The sequence below is a fragment of the Salmo salar genome, chromosome 20 (assembly GCF_965601325.2).
Source record: "Salmo salar chromosome 20, fSalSal1, whole genome shotgun sequence".
In the NCBI taxonomy this organism is placed as follows: domain Eukaryota; kingdom Metazoa; phylum Chordata; class Actinopteri; order Salmoniformes; family Salmonidae; genus Salmo; species Salmo salar.
The window spans coordinates 33,945,944-33,963,663 of NC_138310.1; the positions used below are offsets into that span (position 1 = coordinate 33,945,944).

Sequence of the window (17,720 nt, forward strand, 5' to 3'; positions counted from 1 at the left end):
CGTGTTCCTTGTAAAAACAAATAATACAAAAAAGTAAGTTTAGAGCCCTTAAATGGTTTAATACATTTCAAAGATTAGCTTGTGAATATAAGCAGGGGACGTAGCTGATAAAGAGATCTGAGCTCTAGTGCATGTTTTTGTGAGATTTACATGACCGACTTAAAGCAACACGTTGTAGCCAAATTAGCCCTTGACCGGCAGACAGCCAGTTGGAGAGCTGTGAAAGAGAAACCCTAGGTAGAACAGGTCCGTCCACAGGTTAGAGAAGCACCATGGGGGAGACGACCAGCGTAGCATCGCTGTGGCAGTCCGTGGGTCCGGCTTTCACTGTCTTTCAGGGGGCTGGGTCAGCGTGTAGTGGTGGTGTGTACTCCAGGAGGAAGCAGGGTGAGCGGAGTGCCCTATAAGCAGTGTGCTTAGTTCTCTGTGGGCAGCTGCCAGGGGCGAGTGCTGCTCTACAGCCCTCTGTCTCTGGCCTGCAGCAGGAGGAGAAAGAGAGGGAAAAGAGGTGGTCGGGGAAGAGTCACGTGGCGCCCAGTGAGTATCATGCCAGGACGAGAGAGACTGGTGACCAGCTGGGCTGGGTGAGGGAGAGAGAGAGGGGTGGACACACACACACACACACACACACACACACACACACACACACACACACACACACACACACACACACACACACACACACACACACACACACACAGGGAGAGGGGTGGACACACACACACAGGGAGAGGGGTGGACACACACACACACACACACACACACACACAGGGAGAGGGGTGGACACACACACACAGGGAGAGGGGTGGACACACACACACAGGGAGAGGGGTGGACACACACACACAGGGAGAGGGGTGGACACACACACACACACACACACACACACACAGGGAGAGGGGTGGACACACACACACACACACAGGGAGAGGGGTGGACACACACACACACACACACAGGGAGAGGGGTGGACACACACACACAGGGAGAGGGGTGGACACACACACACAGGGAGAGGGGTGGACACACACACACACACACACACACACAGGGAGAGGGGTGGACACACACACACACACAGGGAGAGGGGTGGACACACACACACACACACACACAGGGAGAGGGGTGGACACACACACACACACACACACAGGGAGAGGGGTGGACACACACACACACACACACACACAGGGAGAGGGGTGGACACACACACACACACACACACACACAGGGAGAGGGGTGGACACACACACACACACACACACAGGGAGAGGGGTGGACACACACACACACACACACACAGGGAGAGGGGTGGACACACACACACACACACACACAGGGAGAGGGGTGGACACACACACACACACACAGGGAGAGGGGTGGACACACACACACAGGGAGAGGGGTGGACACACACACACACACACACACAGGGAGAGGGGTGGACACACACACACACACACAGGGAGAGGGGTGGACACACACACACACACACACAGGGAGAGGGGTGGACACACACACACACAGGGAGAGGGGTGGACACACACACACACACACTCACACTCACAGGGAGAGGGGTGGACACACACACACACTCACAGGGAGAGGGGTGGACACACACACACACTCACAGGGAGAGGGGTGGACACACACACACACACTCACAGGGAGAGGGGTGGACACACACACACACACTCACAGGGAGAGGGGTGGACACACACAGGGAGAGGGGTGGACACACACAGGGAGAGGGGTGGACACACACAGGGAGAGGGGTGGACACACACACACTCACAGGGAGAGGGGTGGACACACACACACACACACACACAGGGAGAGGGGTGGACACACACACTCACTCACTCACTCACTCACTCACTCACTCACTCACTCACTCACAGGGAGAGGGGTGGACACACACACACACAGGGAGAGGGGTGGACACACACACACACACAGGGAGAGGGGTGGACACACAGGGAGAGGGGTGGACACACACAGGGAGAGGGGTGGACACACACACACACACACACACAGGGAGAGGGGTGGACACACACACACACGGAGAGGGGTGGACACACACACAGGGAGAGGGGTGGACACACACACACACACACACAGGGAGAGGGGTGGACACACACACACACACACAGGGAGAGGGGTGGACACACACACACACACACACACACACACACACACACAGGGAGAGGGGTGGACACACACACACACACAGGGAGAGGGGTGGACACACACAGGGAGAGGGGTGGACACACACACACACACACACAGGGAGAGGGGTGGACACACACACACACTCACAGGGAGAGGGGTGGACACACACACACACTCACAGGGAGAGGGGTGGACACACACACACACACTCACAGGGAGAGGGGTGGACACACACACACACACTCACAGGGAGAGGGGTGGACACACACAGGGAGAGGGGTGGACACACACAGGGAGAGGGGTGGACACACACAGGGAGAGGGGTGGACACACACACACACACACACAGGGAGAGGGGTGGACACACTCACTCACTCACTCACTCACTCACTCACTCACTCACTCACTCACTCACTCACTCACTCACTCACAGGGAGAGGGGTGGACACACACACACACAGGGAGAGGGGTGGACACACACACACACACACAGGGAGAGGGGTGGACACACAGGGAGAGGGGTGGACACACACAGGGAGAGGGGTGGACACACACACACACACACACACAGGGAGAGGGGTGGACACACACACACACGGAGAGGGGTGGACACACACACAGGGAGAGGGGTGGACACACACACACACACACACAGGGAGAGGGGTGGACACACACACACACACACAGGGAGAGGGGTGGACACACACACACACACACACACACACACACACACAGGGAGAGGGGTGGACACACACACACACACAGGGAGAGGGGTGGACACACACAGGGAGAGGGGTGGACACACACACACACACACACACAGGGAGAGGGGTGGACACACACACACAGGGAGAGGGGTGGACACACACACACACACACAGGGAGAGGGGTGGACACACACAGGGAGAGGGGTGGACACACACAGGGAGAGGGGTGGACACACACACACACACACACACAGGGAGAGGGGTGGACACACACACACACGGAGAGGGGTGGACACACACACAGGGAGAGGGGTGGACACACACACACACACACACACACACACACACACACACACACAGGGAGAGGGGTGGACACACACACACACAGGGAGAGGGGTGGACACACACACACACACACACACACACACAGGGAGAGGGGTGGACACACACACACACACAGGGAGAGGGGTGGACACACACAGGGAGAGGGGTGGACACACACACACACACACACACACAGGGAGAGGGGTGGACACACACACACAGGGAGAGGGGTGGACACACACACACACACACACACAGGGAGAGGGGTGGACACACACACACAGGGAGAGGGGTGGACACACACACACAGGGAGAGGGAGAGGGGAGAACACGGAGGGAGGGAGGGAGGGAGGGAGGTGGACACGGACGGAGGGAGGGAGGTGGACGGAGGGAGGGAGGGAGGGAGGTGGACACGGAGGGAGGTGGACACGGACGGAGGGAGGGAGGGAGGTGGACACGGACGGAGGGAGGGAGGGAGGTGGACACGGACGGAGGGAGGGAGGTGGACGGAGGGAGGGAGGGAGGGAGGTGGACACGGACGGAGGGAGGGTGACACGGAGGGAGGGAGGGAGGGAGGTGGACACGGACGGAGGGAGGGAGGTGGACAGGGACAGAGGGAGGGAGGGAGGGAGGGAGGTGGACAGGGGGGGAGGTGGACAGGGACAGAGGGAGGGAGGGAGGGAGGGAGGTGGACAGGGACAGAGGGAGGGAGGTGGACGGAGGGAGGTGGACACGGACGGAGGGAGGGGGGTGGACACGGACAAAGGGAGGGAGGTGGACACGGACAGAGGGAGGGAGAGAGGGGGGTGGACACGGACAGAGGGAGGGGGAGAGAGGGGGGTGGACACGGACAGAGGGAGGGAGGGAGGGAGGGAGGGGGACACGGACAGAGGGAGGGGGGTGGACGGAGGGAGGTGGACACGGACGGAGGGAGGGGGGTGGACACGGACAAAGGGAGGGAGGTGGACACGGACAGAGGGAGGTAGAGAGGGGGTGGACACGGACGGAGGGAGAGAGGGGGTGGACACGGACAGAGGGAGGTAGAGAGGGGGTGGACACGGACAGAGGGAGGTAGAGAGGGGGTGGACACGGACAGAGGGAGGGAGGGGGGTGGACGGAGGGAGGGAGGTGGACAGAGGGAGGGAGGGAGGGAGGGAGGTGGACACGGACAGAGGGAGGGAGGGGGGTGGACAGAGGGAGGGAGGGGGTGGACGGAGGGAGGGAGGGAGGGAGGGAGGTGGACACGGACAGAGGGAGGGAGGGAGGTGGACACGGAGGGAGGGAGGGAGGTGGACACGGAGGGAGGGAGGGAGGGAGGTGGACACGGAGGGAGGGAGGGAGGGAGGGAGGTGGACACGGAGGGAGGGAGGGAGGGAGGGAGGGAGGTGGACACGGACAGAGGGAGGGAGGGAGGTGGACGGAGGGAGGTGGACACGGACAGAGGGAGGGAGGTGGACACGGACAGAGGGAGGGAGGGAGGTGGACACGGACAGAGGGAGGGAGGGAGGTGGACACGGACGGAGGGAGGGAGGGAGGTGGACACGGACGGAGGGAGGGAGGCGGACAGAGGGAGGGAGAGAGGGGGGTGGAGTGGACACGGACAGAGGGAGGGAGAGAGGGGGGTGGACACGGACAGAGGGAGGGAGGGAGGGAGGGAGGGGGACACGAACAGAGGGAGGGGGGTGGACGGAGGGAGGTGGGAGGTGGACACGGACGGAGGGAGGTGGACAGGGACAGAGGGAGGTAGAGAGGGGGTGGACACGGACGGAGGGAGAGAGGGGGTGGACACGGACAGAGGGAGGTAGAGAGGGGGTGGACACGGACAGAGGGAGGTAGAGAGGGGGTGGACACGGACAGAGGGAGGGAGGGGGGTGGACGGAGGGAGGGAGGTGGACACGGACAGAGGGAGGGAGGGAGGGAGGGAGGTGGACACGGACAGAGGGAGGGAGGGGGGTGGACAGAGGGAGGGAGGGGGTGGACGGAGGGAGGGAGGGAGGGAGGTGGACACGGACAGAGGGAGGGAGGGAGGTGGACACGGACAGAGGGAGGGAGGGAGGTGGACACGGACAGAGGGAGGGAGGGAGGTGGACAGAGGGAGGTGGACACGGACAGAGGGAGGGAGGGAGGGAGGTGGACACGGACAAAGGGAGGGAGGGAGGTGGACACGGACAAAGGGAGGGAGGGAGGTGGACACGGACAAAGGGAGGGAGGGAGGTGGACACGGACGGGGGAGGGAGGTGGACACGGACGGAGGGATGGAGGTGGACACGGACGGAGGGATGGAGGTGGACACGGACAGAGAGGGACACGGACGGAGGGAGGGAGGTGGACACGGACGGAGGGAGGGAGGGAGGTGGACACGGACGGAGGGAGGGAGGGGGGTGGACAGAGGGAGGGAGGGGGTGGACGGAGGGAGGGAGGGAGGGAGGTGGACACGGACAGAGGGAGGGAGGGAGGTGGACACGGACAGAGGGAGGGAGGGAGGTGGACACGGACAGAGGGAGGGAGGGAGGTGGACAGAGGGAGGTGGACACGGACAGAGGGAGGGAGGGAGGTGGACACGGACAAAGGGAGGGAGGGAGGTGGACACGGACAAAGGGAGGGAGGGAGGTGGACACGGACAAAGGGAGGGAGGGAGGTGGACACGGACAAAGGGAGGGAGGGAGGTGGACACGGACGGGGGAGGGAGGTGGACACGGACGGAGGGATGGAGGTGGACACGGACAGAGAGGGACACGGACGGAGGGAGGGAGGTGGACACGGACGGAGGGAGGGAGGGAGGTGGACACGGACGGAGGGAGGGAGGGAGGTGGACACGGACGGAGGGAGGGAGGGAGGTGGACACGGACGGAGGGAGGGAGGGAGGGAGTGAGGTGGACACGGACGGAGGGAGGGAGGGAGATGGACACCGACGGACGGAGGGAGGGAGGGAGGAGGTGGACACGGACGGAGGGAGGGAGGGAGGAGGTGGGGACGGACGGAGAAAGGGACGGAGTTAGGGGGGTGGACACGTCCGGAGTGAGGGAGGGAGGTGGACGTACATGGAGGGGGGAGAGAGAATCGTTACAACACTGTGTATATACTTAATGACATGTAATGTCTTTATTCTTTTTGAACTTCTGTGAGTGTGATGTTTACTGTTCATTTGTATTGTTTATTTCACTTTTGTATATTATCTACTTCACTTTCTTTGGCAATGTTAACATATGTTTCCCATGCCAATAAAAAGCCCCTTGAATTGAGAGAGAGTGGGAGGGAGTGGTGGGAGAGTGGGAGTGGTGGGAGAGTGGGTGGGAGGGAGTGGTGGGAGAGTGGGAGGGAGGGAGTGGTGGGAGAGTGAGAGGGAGGGAGTGGTGGGAGAGTGAGAGTGGTGGGAGAGTGAGAGGGAGGGAGTGGTGGGAGAGTGGGAGGGAGGGAGTGGTGGGAGAGTGGGAGGGAGGGAGTGGTGGGAGAGTGAGAGGGAGGGAGTGGTGGGAGAGTGAGAGTGGTGGGAGAGTGAGAGGGAGGGAGTGGTGGGAGAGTGGGAGGGAGCGTGGGAGGGAGGGAGTGGTGGGAGAGTGAGAGTGGTGGGAGAGTGAGAGGGAGGGAGTGGTGGGAGAGTGAGAGTGGTGGGAGAGTGAGAGGGAGGGAGTGGTGGGAGAGTGGGAGGGAGCGTGGGAGGGAGGGAGTGGTGGGAGAGTGAGAGTGGTGGGAGAGTGAGTGGGAGGGAGTGGTGGGAGGGAGTGGTGGGAGAGTGAGAGGGAGGGAGTGGTGGGAGAGTGGGAGGGAGGGAGTGGTGGGAGAGTGGGAGGGAGGGAGTGGTGGGAGGGAGGGAGTGGGAGGGAGGGAGTGGTGGGAGGGAGTGGTGGGAGAGTGGGAGGGAGGGAGTGGTGGGAGAGTGGGAGGGATTGGTGGAGGGAGGGAGTGGTGGGAGGGAGTGGGGGGAGAGTGGAAGGGAGGGAGGGAGTGGTGGGAGGGAGTGTTGTGAGAGTGGAAGGGAGGGAGGGAGTGGTGGGAGAGTGGGAGGGAGGGAGTGGTGGGAGAGTGGGAGGGAGGGAGTGGTGGGAGAGTGGGAGGGAGGGAGTGGTGGGAGAGTGGGAGTGGTGGGAGAGTGAGAGGGAGGGAGTGGTGGGAGAGTGAGAGTGGTGGGAGAGTGAGAGGGAGGGAGTGGTGGGAGAGTGGGAGGGAGCGTGGGAGGGAGGGAGTGGTGGGAGAGTGAGAGTGGTGGGAGAGTGAGTGGGAGGGAGTGGTGGGAGAGTGAGAGGGAGGGAGTGGTGGGAGAGTGAGAGGGAGGGAGTGGTGGGAGAGTGGGAGGGAGGGAGTGGTGGGAGAGTGGGAGGGAGGGAGTGGTGGGAGAGTGGGAGGGAGTGGTGGGAGAGTGGGAGGGAGGGAGTGGTGGGAGGGAGGGAGTGGTGGGAGAGTGGGAGGGAGGGAGTGGTGGGAGGGAGGGAGTGGGAGGGAGGGAGTGGTGGGAGAGTGGGAGGGAGGGAGTGGTGGGAGAGTGGGAGGGATTGGTGGAGGGAGGGAGTGGTGGGAGGGAGTGGGGGGAGAGTGGAAGGGAGGGAGGGAGTGGTGGGAGGGAGTGTTGTGAGAGTGGAAGGGAGGGAGGGAGTGGTGGGAGAGTGGGAGGGAGGGAGTGGTGGGAGAGTGGGAGGGAGGGAGTGGTGGGAGAGTGGGAGGGAGGGAGGGAGTGGTGGGAGAGTGGGAGTGGTGGGAGTGGTGGGAGAGTGGGAGGGATTGGTGGAGGGAGGGAGTGGTGGGAGGGAGTGGGGGGAGAGTGGAAGGGAGGGAGGGAGTGGTGGGAGAGAGAAAAGGCATGGTGCCAGAGGAAGAGGCCTGGCTGATGCATGTTCTGAGAAAGAAGAGGCAGACATGCAGGCGACAGAAGACACACCCACAATGTAACCCGATAGACATCAGCCGGATGGGAACTAACCTCTCCTAGGGGCAGGACCGCACTCATACTTGCACACTAGCTAACATACATTACATTCAGGAATGCAAACACACGTATGGCATGCATACGCACCTCTGTGTGCACTGTGAACAAACACAAGTGCACGCAAGCTGGCATACTGTACACACATGTACACAGACAACCATGTGCTTATACGCACCCTTACACTAATGCACTGAGTGTACAAAATGACTGACTGACCAGTGTAACCAGGTAAAAGCTATGATCCCTTATAGATGTCACTGAATCCATCTCTATCAGTGTAGATGAAGGGGAGACAGGTTTTTAAGCTTTGAGACAGTTGAGACATGGATTGTGTAGGTGTGCCATTCAGAGGGTGAATGGGCAAGACAAAAGATTGAACTGCCTTTGAACAGGGTATGGTAGTAGGAGCCAGGCTCACTGGTTTGTGTCAGGAACTGCAACGCTGCTGGGTGTTCCACACAAGTTTCCCATGTGTATCAAGAATGGTCCACCACCAAAAGGACATCCAGCAAACTTGACACAACTGTGGGAAGCATTGGAGTCTGTATGGGCCAGCATTCCTATGGAATGCTTTCGACAGCTTGTAGAGTCCATGCCCTGGTGAATTGATGCTGTTCTGAGGGCAAAAGGGGTTGCAACTCAATATTAGGAAGGTGTTCCTAATGTTTTGTACACTGTGTGCAGTACACACCCTTATCAGCCATGGGATGATATCCAGGTCACAGCAGGGATGACAGGGCTGCAGCGTATAGGGATCTGAAAGGTCCTCCTCCTGCTTTCCAGCCAGACTCTGTACGTTTCGGTTCTGCTCTACTCTTCTCTGCCGTACAAGGGGTTTGTCTTTCAGTTCATACTGCAATGCGTTGTCCCAAATGCTGCCCTATTCTCTATACAGTGCACTACTTTTGACCAGGAACCTTAGGTCTCTGGTCAAAAGTAGTGCACTATATAGGGAAAAGGGTGCCATTTGGTACGCACACTAGGATTATTTCTGCCAGGTGGTGGGAGCAGCCAGGAGTCACGTGCCTGACTGACCTGCTGGTTGTTTGACTGACCCTCTGGCCCAGATGGCCTCCACTTATAGGGATGATCCACCACCAGAAATACAATGAAAACATCAAACTCCTGTCATTTGTCACGCCTGTGTTCAGTGGGTAAAATAAAAACTTTCCCCGTGATTTAACTTCTATGTGGTCCGTCTGTGAAATCCGGAAATGGAGTAGGAACGCATCATAGCTACTGTACTTGGTTCTTGTCACTGTAGATAAGGGATAACATTTAATAATGCTTTTTAAACAATTACCTACTTCCAGATTGCCAAATCAGCCAATAGATGGTATGGATATACTGTCTAAAACACATCCTTTTATATCCTCATGACTAAGTTTAGTTTATTTTTACAGGGACGGTGCACATTAATCAACGTTTCAGTAAAAGTGCTGGTTTTAGCCAGCCGGCTAATTTTCAACCGCAGTCCCTGGGCAGGTTATTAAAAACAATTACAATACAGACAATCATTGAACAGTGAGCTTACGCAGAGTAACATAGGACAAGCAAGACATAGCATACAGACAGAGCAACATAGGACAAGCAAGACGTAGCATACAGACAGAGCAACATAGGACAAGCAAGATGTAGCATACAGACAGAGCAACATAGGACAAGCAAGATGTAGCATACAGACAGAGCAACATAGGACAAGCAAGATGTAGCATACAGACAGAGCAACATAGGACAAGCAAGATGTAGCATACAGACAGAGCAACATAGGACAAGCAAGATGTAGCATACAGACAGAGCAACATAGGACAAGCAAGATGTAGCATACAGACAGAGTAACATAGAACAAAAAGCAACAAGACAAAATCCATAAAAACAACAAAGTGTTTCCACACCTCACAAGCTACAGACAACAGACAACATGGAAAGTGGCAATACACAGCTAGTGATTATGTTCACAAATCTGATTGACCTTTAGCCATGTCTTCATGCATTTTGTGAAAGTGTGATATGTGGTGCAGTTATGTGTGTCTGATGGCAGTCTATTCCAGACATGGGACGCTCTCACAGAGAAAGCGGATTTACTAAAGGTGCTTTTCCTTAAGGGAACTATACAGTCACCTCTCATGACAGACCTTGTGGATCTGCTGCCATATGTTTGGGTTTTCTGTTTAACTAAAATACTGAGTGGAGGGGGAGCCAGGCCATTTAGGATCTTGAATACAAGACATGCGTCGGTGTATTGCACAAGATTTTCCCAACTCAGGAGCTCATGCTTTCTGAGGATGTAACAGTGATGATGGCAATTGGGCTTCCTATCGAGCACTTTGAGAGCCTGTTTGTAGACAGACTGAAGGTGTTTTAATGTTGTACAGAAAGCCTGGGCCCAACTAGCTTAGATGTGCTCATTCTATACAGTGTACCAAATTATTCAACTCAGTTTCTCTTTCAAGTACCATCTTGCAATGCGGCTTGTGTGTCTGTGGGAAACGTGGGAACTGGCCATTGTTGCCATAGCAACGTACTCTAGGCAGAGAGGAACTGCAAGCTGAACTTGGTGAGACTCTTAAATTCATAGTGCAGTTTGTTTAGGAGATTTCACAGGTAGCTTGCTACTGTACTTCACATGCTGATATTGACTTGTATTAATGTGTGTAGCTACGCTAGTTGGTAGCAACCTTTGCATTATGGGTTTTGTAGTCCACTTGAGCTTCAACCAACATGTTCCTAACCAATCTTGTTCTAATGACAAAATGAAACATTTGTTCTCCAAAAATATAGTTTTCACGTAGTAGTGTTAGAGATGGGGGGGTCGATACAGTTACATATCAGGATATTATTTTTGATGCTCTCTATCGTATCATTTTGACAATATTCAACATTATTGCACTAGTTGGCTGTACTTGCACCAAAACACCAGTATTTTTCCTTCATAGCTTGTTCTCCAGGTTAAATAAGGAGCCAATTTGTTTTCAGCACTTTCATTTCCTTTCTTTGTAAGATTATAAAATAAAATTAACAATACAAAACATACACATACACGGTGCATTCAGAAAATTATCCAGACCCCTTGACTTTTTCCACATTTTGTTACGTTACAGCCTTATTCTAAAATGGATTTACATGTTTTCCCCTCATCAATCTACACACAATACCCCATAATGACAAAACTAAAAGTTTTTTATTTTTTATCTTTGCACATTTAAAAAAAAAAATTTAAGTATGTAAATGTGATAAGTATTCAGACCCTTTACTCAGTACTTTGAAGGACATTCAGAGACTTGTCCCGAAGCCACTCCTGTATTGTCTTGGCTGTGTGCTTTGGGTCGTTGTCCTGTTGGAAGGTGAACCTTCGCTCAGTCTGAGGTCCTGAGTGCTTTGGAGCAGGTTTTCATCAAGCATCTCTCTACTTCGTTCATCAAGGATATCTCTGCTCCGTTCATCTTTCCTTCGATTTTGACTAGTCTCCCGTCCCTGCCGCTGAAAAACATCCCCACAGCATGATGCTGCCACCACCATGCTTCACCGTATGGATGGTGCCAGGTTTCCTCCAGATGTGACACTTGGCATTCAGGCCAAAGAGTTCAATCTTGGTTTCATCAGACCAGAGAATCTTGTTTCTCATGGTCAGTCCTTTAGGTGCCTTTTTGGCAAACTCCAAGCAGGCTGTCATGAGCCTTTTACTGAGGAGTGGCTACCGTTTGGCCACTCTACCATAAAGGCCTGATTGGTGGAGTGCTGCAAAGATGGTTGTCCTTCTAGAAGGTTCTCCCTTCTCCACAGAGGAACTATGGAGCTCTGTCAGTGACCATCGTGTTCTTGGTCATCTCCCTGACTAAGGCCCTTCTCCCCCAATTGCTCAGTTTGGCCGGACGGCCAGCTCTATCAAGAGTCTTGGTGGTTCCTAACTTCTTCAGTTTTTAAGAATGATGGAGGCCACTGTGTTCTTGGAGACCTTCAATGGTACCGGTCCCCAGATCTGTGCCCCGACACAATCCTGTCTCTGAGCTCTACGGACAATTCCTTTGACTTCATGGCTTGGTTTTTGCTCTGACATGCACGGTCAACTGTGGGACCTTATAAAGACAGGTGTGCCTTTCCAAATCATGTCCAATCAATTGAGTTTACCACCGGTGGAATCCAATCAAGTTGTAGAAACATCTCAGGGATGAACAATGGAAACAGGATGCACCTGACCTCAATTTAGAGTCTCATAGCAAAAGGTCTGAATACTTATGTAAATAAGTTATTTCTGGGTTTTTTTTCATAAATTTGCAAAAAGTTCTAAACCTGTTTTTGCTTTGTCATCATGGGGTATTGTGTGTAGATTGATGTAAAAAAAACACTTTAGAGTAAGGCTGTAAATTAGCAAAATGTGGAAAAAGGGAAGGGTCTGAATACTTTCTGAATGCACTGTACAAAAGACATCACACCAACATCAGCTACATCACACCTGCCCAGACCCACATGCTCACACCCCCATCTCAAGTGCCTGCATCACTCTGCGCCACATGGCCTCAAACTGCACCATTTTGTTTCTCTCCATTGCCCACGCACTTTCAACATTTAGATAATAAAGCATTTAAACTTTCCATTGTGTTAACAAGAAAAGTGTCTCACTGCACCCTCATATGCCATGTCTTGTAATATGCAGACAGATGGATTAAAAGTACATTTACATTGTAATACTTCTGACAGCCAACTTTAACTCGGCCCAGCACTTTTATTTCCATGACTGATCAAAACTAATTTTCTCATGGCATTTTTGGCCTTCTGCAGCAAACATATGGTGAGCAATATGTTTGGAACATCGAATCCCAATAAAATCACAGTATCGGAAGCGCAATACATATAGAATGGTGAGAATCGCAATACGTATTCTATCGGCACCTAAGTGCCGATACAATTCCCTGTAGCTCAGTTGGTAGAGCATGGTGTTTGCAACGCCAGGGTTGTGGGTTCGATTCCCATGGGGGGCCAGCACAGAAAAAAAATGTATGAAATGTATGCATTCACTAATGTAAGTCGCTCTGGATAAGACCGTCTGCTAAATGACTGAAATGTAAATGTCTAAGTATTGTGATAATATCGTATCGTGAGGTCCCTGGCAATTCCCAGCCCTGATTAGTATTATTTAACACTGTTAATCATTGGAATTAGTGGTTTGGGGTGGATTATCCTTTTAAGACAGTGATCCCTCTTTGACTTAGTTGAGTAAACAGGCTCATTCGTAGTGGTGCTCATTTGTTGTTTGGAGCCGTTGCATGGTGAACTCTGGATGTACTAATACTAAAGCAGCTTCCTTGCTGGCTGAGAGTGATTTGAATGTTTCTCTTTGGCATTCAGGCAACCTCCAGACCAGACAGCTCTGTTCCTCTTATGCTGCTATTTGCAGTATTAAAGGAGCTGCCTCACCATGTCTCTGCCATAGAGCCTCTGTCAGCCTCATGTCCTCTAGCTTATCCCACTGTGTGTTTGTGTGTGTGACTGGTGGTGTGTGACGCTCACGCGTCCCTCTTCTCGCTCTCACTCAGGCGAAGGCTCATCAGTGCCATATTGCCTTCATGATTGCTAGTGGTTGTAATTTAGAAAGGGAGCGGTGGGTGAGGGGAGAGATGGAAGGGGAGGGGAAAAAGGGAAAAACAAATGGATAAGCACCGGCTTTGACCCCATGGCAGGGAAGATTTGTGTACTCAACACGGAATGACTGTGTCACACAGCTCCATTCAAACATTATTGCAGACCCACTCTCTCCCCCTAATAGGGGGTCACTACCGGGCCATATTGGGGGAGGCAAGGGGGGTGTGGAGTCAGTCAAGGGTCACAGATGTATAGATAGCAAACCTCATTGCTTTTCCTGAGATGAGCCACCCAGAGCCAGCTGTAGTTATGAGCCTAGTGGGCCATTAGGAGGCTATGGGACGGGGACAGGATGGGAGTTGTTATGGCGTTGGGGAGGGAGCTGAGGCGAAGAGCGATTGTGGCCCTGTGCTTGCCCTTTTCACAGCAGCTGGACCCGGGTGAAGCAGAGTTCTCTTCACTGATGTTGCTGTGTCAGGGGAGGGACGTGTGAAAATATAAGCAACTGATTGGATTGGAGTGACCGTGTAGTGTTCTCACTGACCTGATTTGTTCTGTTCAGTGTGCTAGCAGGTTGGTTGTCTGCCTATGAATGAGTTGTAGGCCTAATTGGAGCCTGATTGTGTTTTTATCTCAGTCACTTTCAAACCGTAATGGCATATGTACCGCTCGCCCTGTGTAGGCTAATTACTGAAACGTCTCACATGGATATTAGCTCCCCCTTTTAGCTAACATTACAACCCTCTAGTGTTTTTATCTGCTAAGTAAAGGCTTAGTGCAACACAGGACATAAACACAACATACCAGTAAACAAGGATTATGTGCCTTGGGTCAGTGCGGTCTCCCCCACCGCTGCATCGTCGGGGCGGTCTTCCCCACCGCTGCATCGTCAGCGCGGTCTCCCCCACCGCTGCATCGTCAGCGCGGTCTCCCCCACCGCTGCATCGTCAGCGCGGTCTCCCCCACCGCTGCATCGTCAGCGCGGTCTCCCCCACCGCTGCATCGTCAGCGCGGTCTCCCCCACCGCTGCATCGTCAGCGCGGTCTCCCCCACCGCTGCATCGTCAGCGCGGTCTCCCCCACCGCTGCATCGTCAGCGCGGTCTCCCCCACCGCTGCATCGTCAGGGCGGTCTCCCCCACCGCTGCATCGTCAGCGCGGTCTCCCCCACCGCTGCATCGTCAGCGCGGTCTCCCCCACCGCTGCATCGTCAGCGCGGTCTCCCCCACCGCTGCATCGTCAGCGCGGTCTCCCCCACCGCTGCATCGTCAGGGCGGTCTCCCCCACCGCTGCATCGTCAGCGCGGTCTCCCCCACCGCTGCATCGTCAGGGCGGTCTCCCCCACCGCTGCATCGTCAGGGCGGTCTCCCCCACCGCTGCATCGTCAGGGCGGTCTCCCCCACCGCTGCATCGTCAGGGCGGTCTCCCCCACCGCTGCATCGTCAGCGCGGTCTCCCCCACCGCTGCATCGTCAGCGCGGTCTCCCCCACCGCTGCGGTGTCTCTGTGTGTCGAGAGGCGCTGGCCAGGTCAGAGAGGTGTCTGGACTGAGAAGTGAGACATTTCTCTCAGTAGTGGACAGTGGACACCACTGGGGTCCAGAAAGAGGGCCATATCCCAGAGCCATGATGACAATGTCTTTGAAGCCCGTTGAGTATCAGGTTTGCAATAGAGAGAGCAGATGTTTGTTAGCAGTCTGCTAAACCAATGGATCAAGTAGAGTTTAGGAAAGTATTGATGGACAATACAGGGCTGATTTATTTGTTAGTAGACTAAACCATATTATGGCGAAGTGTGGAGTCTGGGGAAAGTGCAGGTTGATTTGCATTGGAGACAGGTATTGTTTACATTTAACCCAATGCATTACCTGGAGTCCTTAGATAGGGGACATCATTTGAATTTGCTTCTACTCTGTGCTCAAAGGCCATGTCCATTGACCTATACTTCTCTCAGGTTATGGATGTATTTAGCCTATGCTTGGCCTTTAAATAGGGATGTATTATGAGCAGGTTGTTAGTGTTGTCACTAATGAAATCTAACAGAGCTCATATTTCACTGGCCAGGTGTTCCCACTTGCCCTAGTGACACCGGAGGGTTATGAGTCACACACACACGCACGCGTGCGCACAGACAGCATCTGGGCAGTAGTCTGGTGGAGTGCCATTATCAGCCTGACTGGGGTTAAAGTGGCTACGGCAGGAGAGAGTGATGAGAATGCTTGTTGGCGTAGAATGACTGCAGGGCTATGTAGAACTAGAACCCAGCAAAGAGGGCCAATGTGTTCTCCCTCTGGGAAGTCTTTAGCTGGCACACACACGGCCAACTCATACCTTTTTGATACAGTGATTACTGATTTAGCCTTTTACCTCGTTAACCTCCCTACTGTATGGTGCTTCACTGCTTCTAACAGCTAGACCGGCAGGAAGCACGTCTATTTCAACCAAAATCCCAGCGCGTATAATAAGGTCATTTAGTTAATGCTGTTATCCAAATGGACTTTCAGCCAGTAATACAGTGATTCAGGATATGTAGTCCATTGGCCCATGCAGGAGTCAAACCCACTTCTTGGGTGTTCCTAACACCATTCTCCACTCAACCATTTGAGCCATCGGAAGATGTATAGCTAGCTATGTTAAGTCATCCACTCCATATTCCTGCTATGGCCTGGAGGTTGTGTGTTTCGTGTGTGTTCCTCGTGACGAGAGTGTGCGAGTGGCCGAGTGTGTGCTGCGGAGCGACTGGCCTGTAACAGTGATCAATGAGGTTGTGGTGAGGGGGCTAAGTCTGTATTGGGGACGGGAGGAGGGGCAGCTCAGCGCTGCCTGGTGGTTGGATGGTGAAATAGGTTTCACATGTTAATGAGAACCTTGACTTGAGATGAGACAAGGACAACAGGGCGTCTTTTCTCTCTCTCCCTCTCTCTCTTTCTCTCATCCTATTTCCTCCCACCCTACATCCTTATCCTTTCGTCCTCTCTTCATTGTTCTCTCTCTCATTATCTCCTCCTTTGTCCTCTCCCTTTCACTTGTCCCTTCTCTATTACACCCAATGCAAATGGACAAGGAGAAACCAGGCAACTCTCACAGTGCATCTCTCAGCTAGGGTATTGTACACCAGCGATTCTCAACTGGTGGGTCGAGACCCACATTTAGATCGCAGGAGATTTTGAATGGGTCGTGATCTATCTTATAAACGATTAAAACCAGGTAGAAAGTGTTTACCAATGATAATTCATCAATTTTTTTAAATATTTAATGGAGTTAAGCAATTTTTCTTCAATCACAGTATCTTCAATATAGGGTTATTAGCAGAGCTATTTAGAGGATTTGGTTGATTTTGTGGTCTCAAACCACAAAATGAGCTTAACCTTCTGCATCAAGAATATGGGTAAAGTGAAATTATTGACAGTTAAAAAGGTGGGACTATTGTTCCCTTGTTATATAATTGGTACATTTACTATCAATATAGCATTAAACAGTAAAACATCTGTTTTCCAGATTGCATTTTGCCAACCAAAAAATCACATTTACATTTACGTCATTTAGCCTACGCTCTTATCCAGAGCGACTTACAAATTGGTGCATTCACCTTATGATATCCCAATGTGAATATTGGATTGCGACTGAGACAACCTGGTTCAATTTGAGTCCTGAGGCAAAACCAGTTGAGATCCACTGTTGTACACTACGGACATCTGCTACCATAGCATGAGCCAGTGTATCTTTCGTAATGGGACATCTAACGTGGAAAATCTAGGCCTATACTATAAATCCTTATTAACTAGGCTCTGTTTTTGCTCAAGTGTCGGCCTTAGTAAGACAGAGGGCTAGATGTCAGGACAGAGTAGGGGTAGGGTTACTTCTACCCTTTATACCAAAGGGCTCGAGCCCTCACTCTAACCTGAAGGATGCTTATCAAGTCTCTGTCTGTAGTTGTTCAAGCATGTAGAGATTACTCTGTTGCGTTGACATGGTGAGATGAGTTATAGGCGTGTCTGTGTTGCAACTAACGTTTCCTGC

The 17,720-nt window shown here is 53.5% G+C and overlaps 1 protein-coding gene across 4 annotated transcripts in view; it reads left to right on the plus strand.

Moving 5' to 3' along the window:
- The window catches only part of kat6a (K(lysine) acetyltransferase 6A), a 40,639-nt gene that overhangs the window by 4,538 nt on the left and 18,381 nt on the right, over positions 1–17,720 (plus strand). The gene's annotated exons all lie outside the window — the stretch shown is intronic.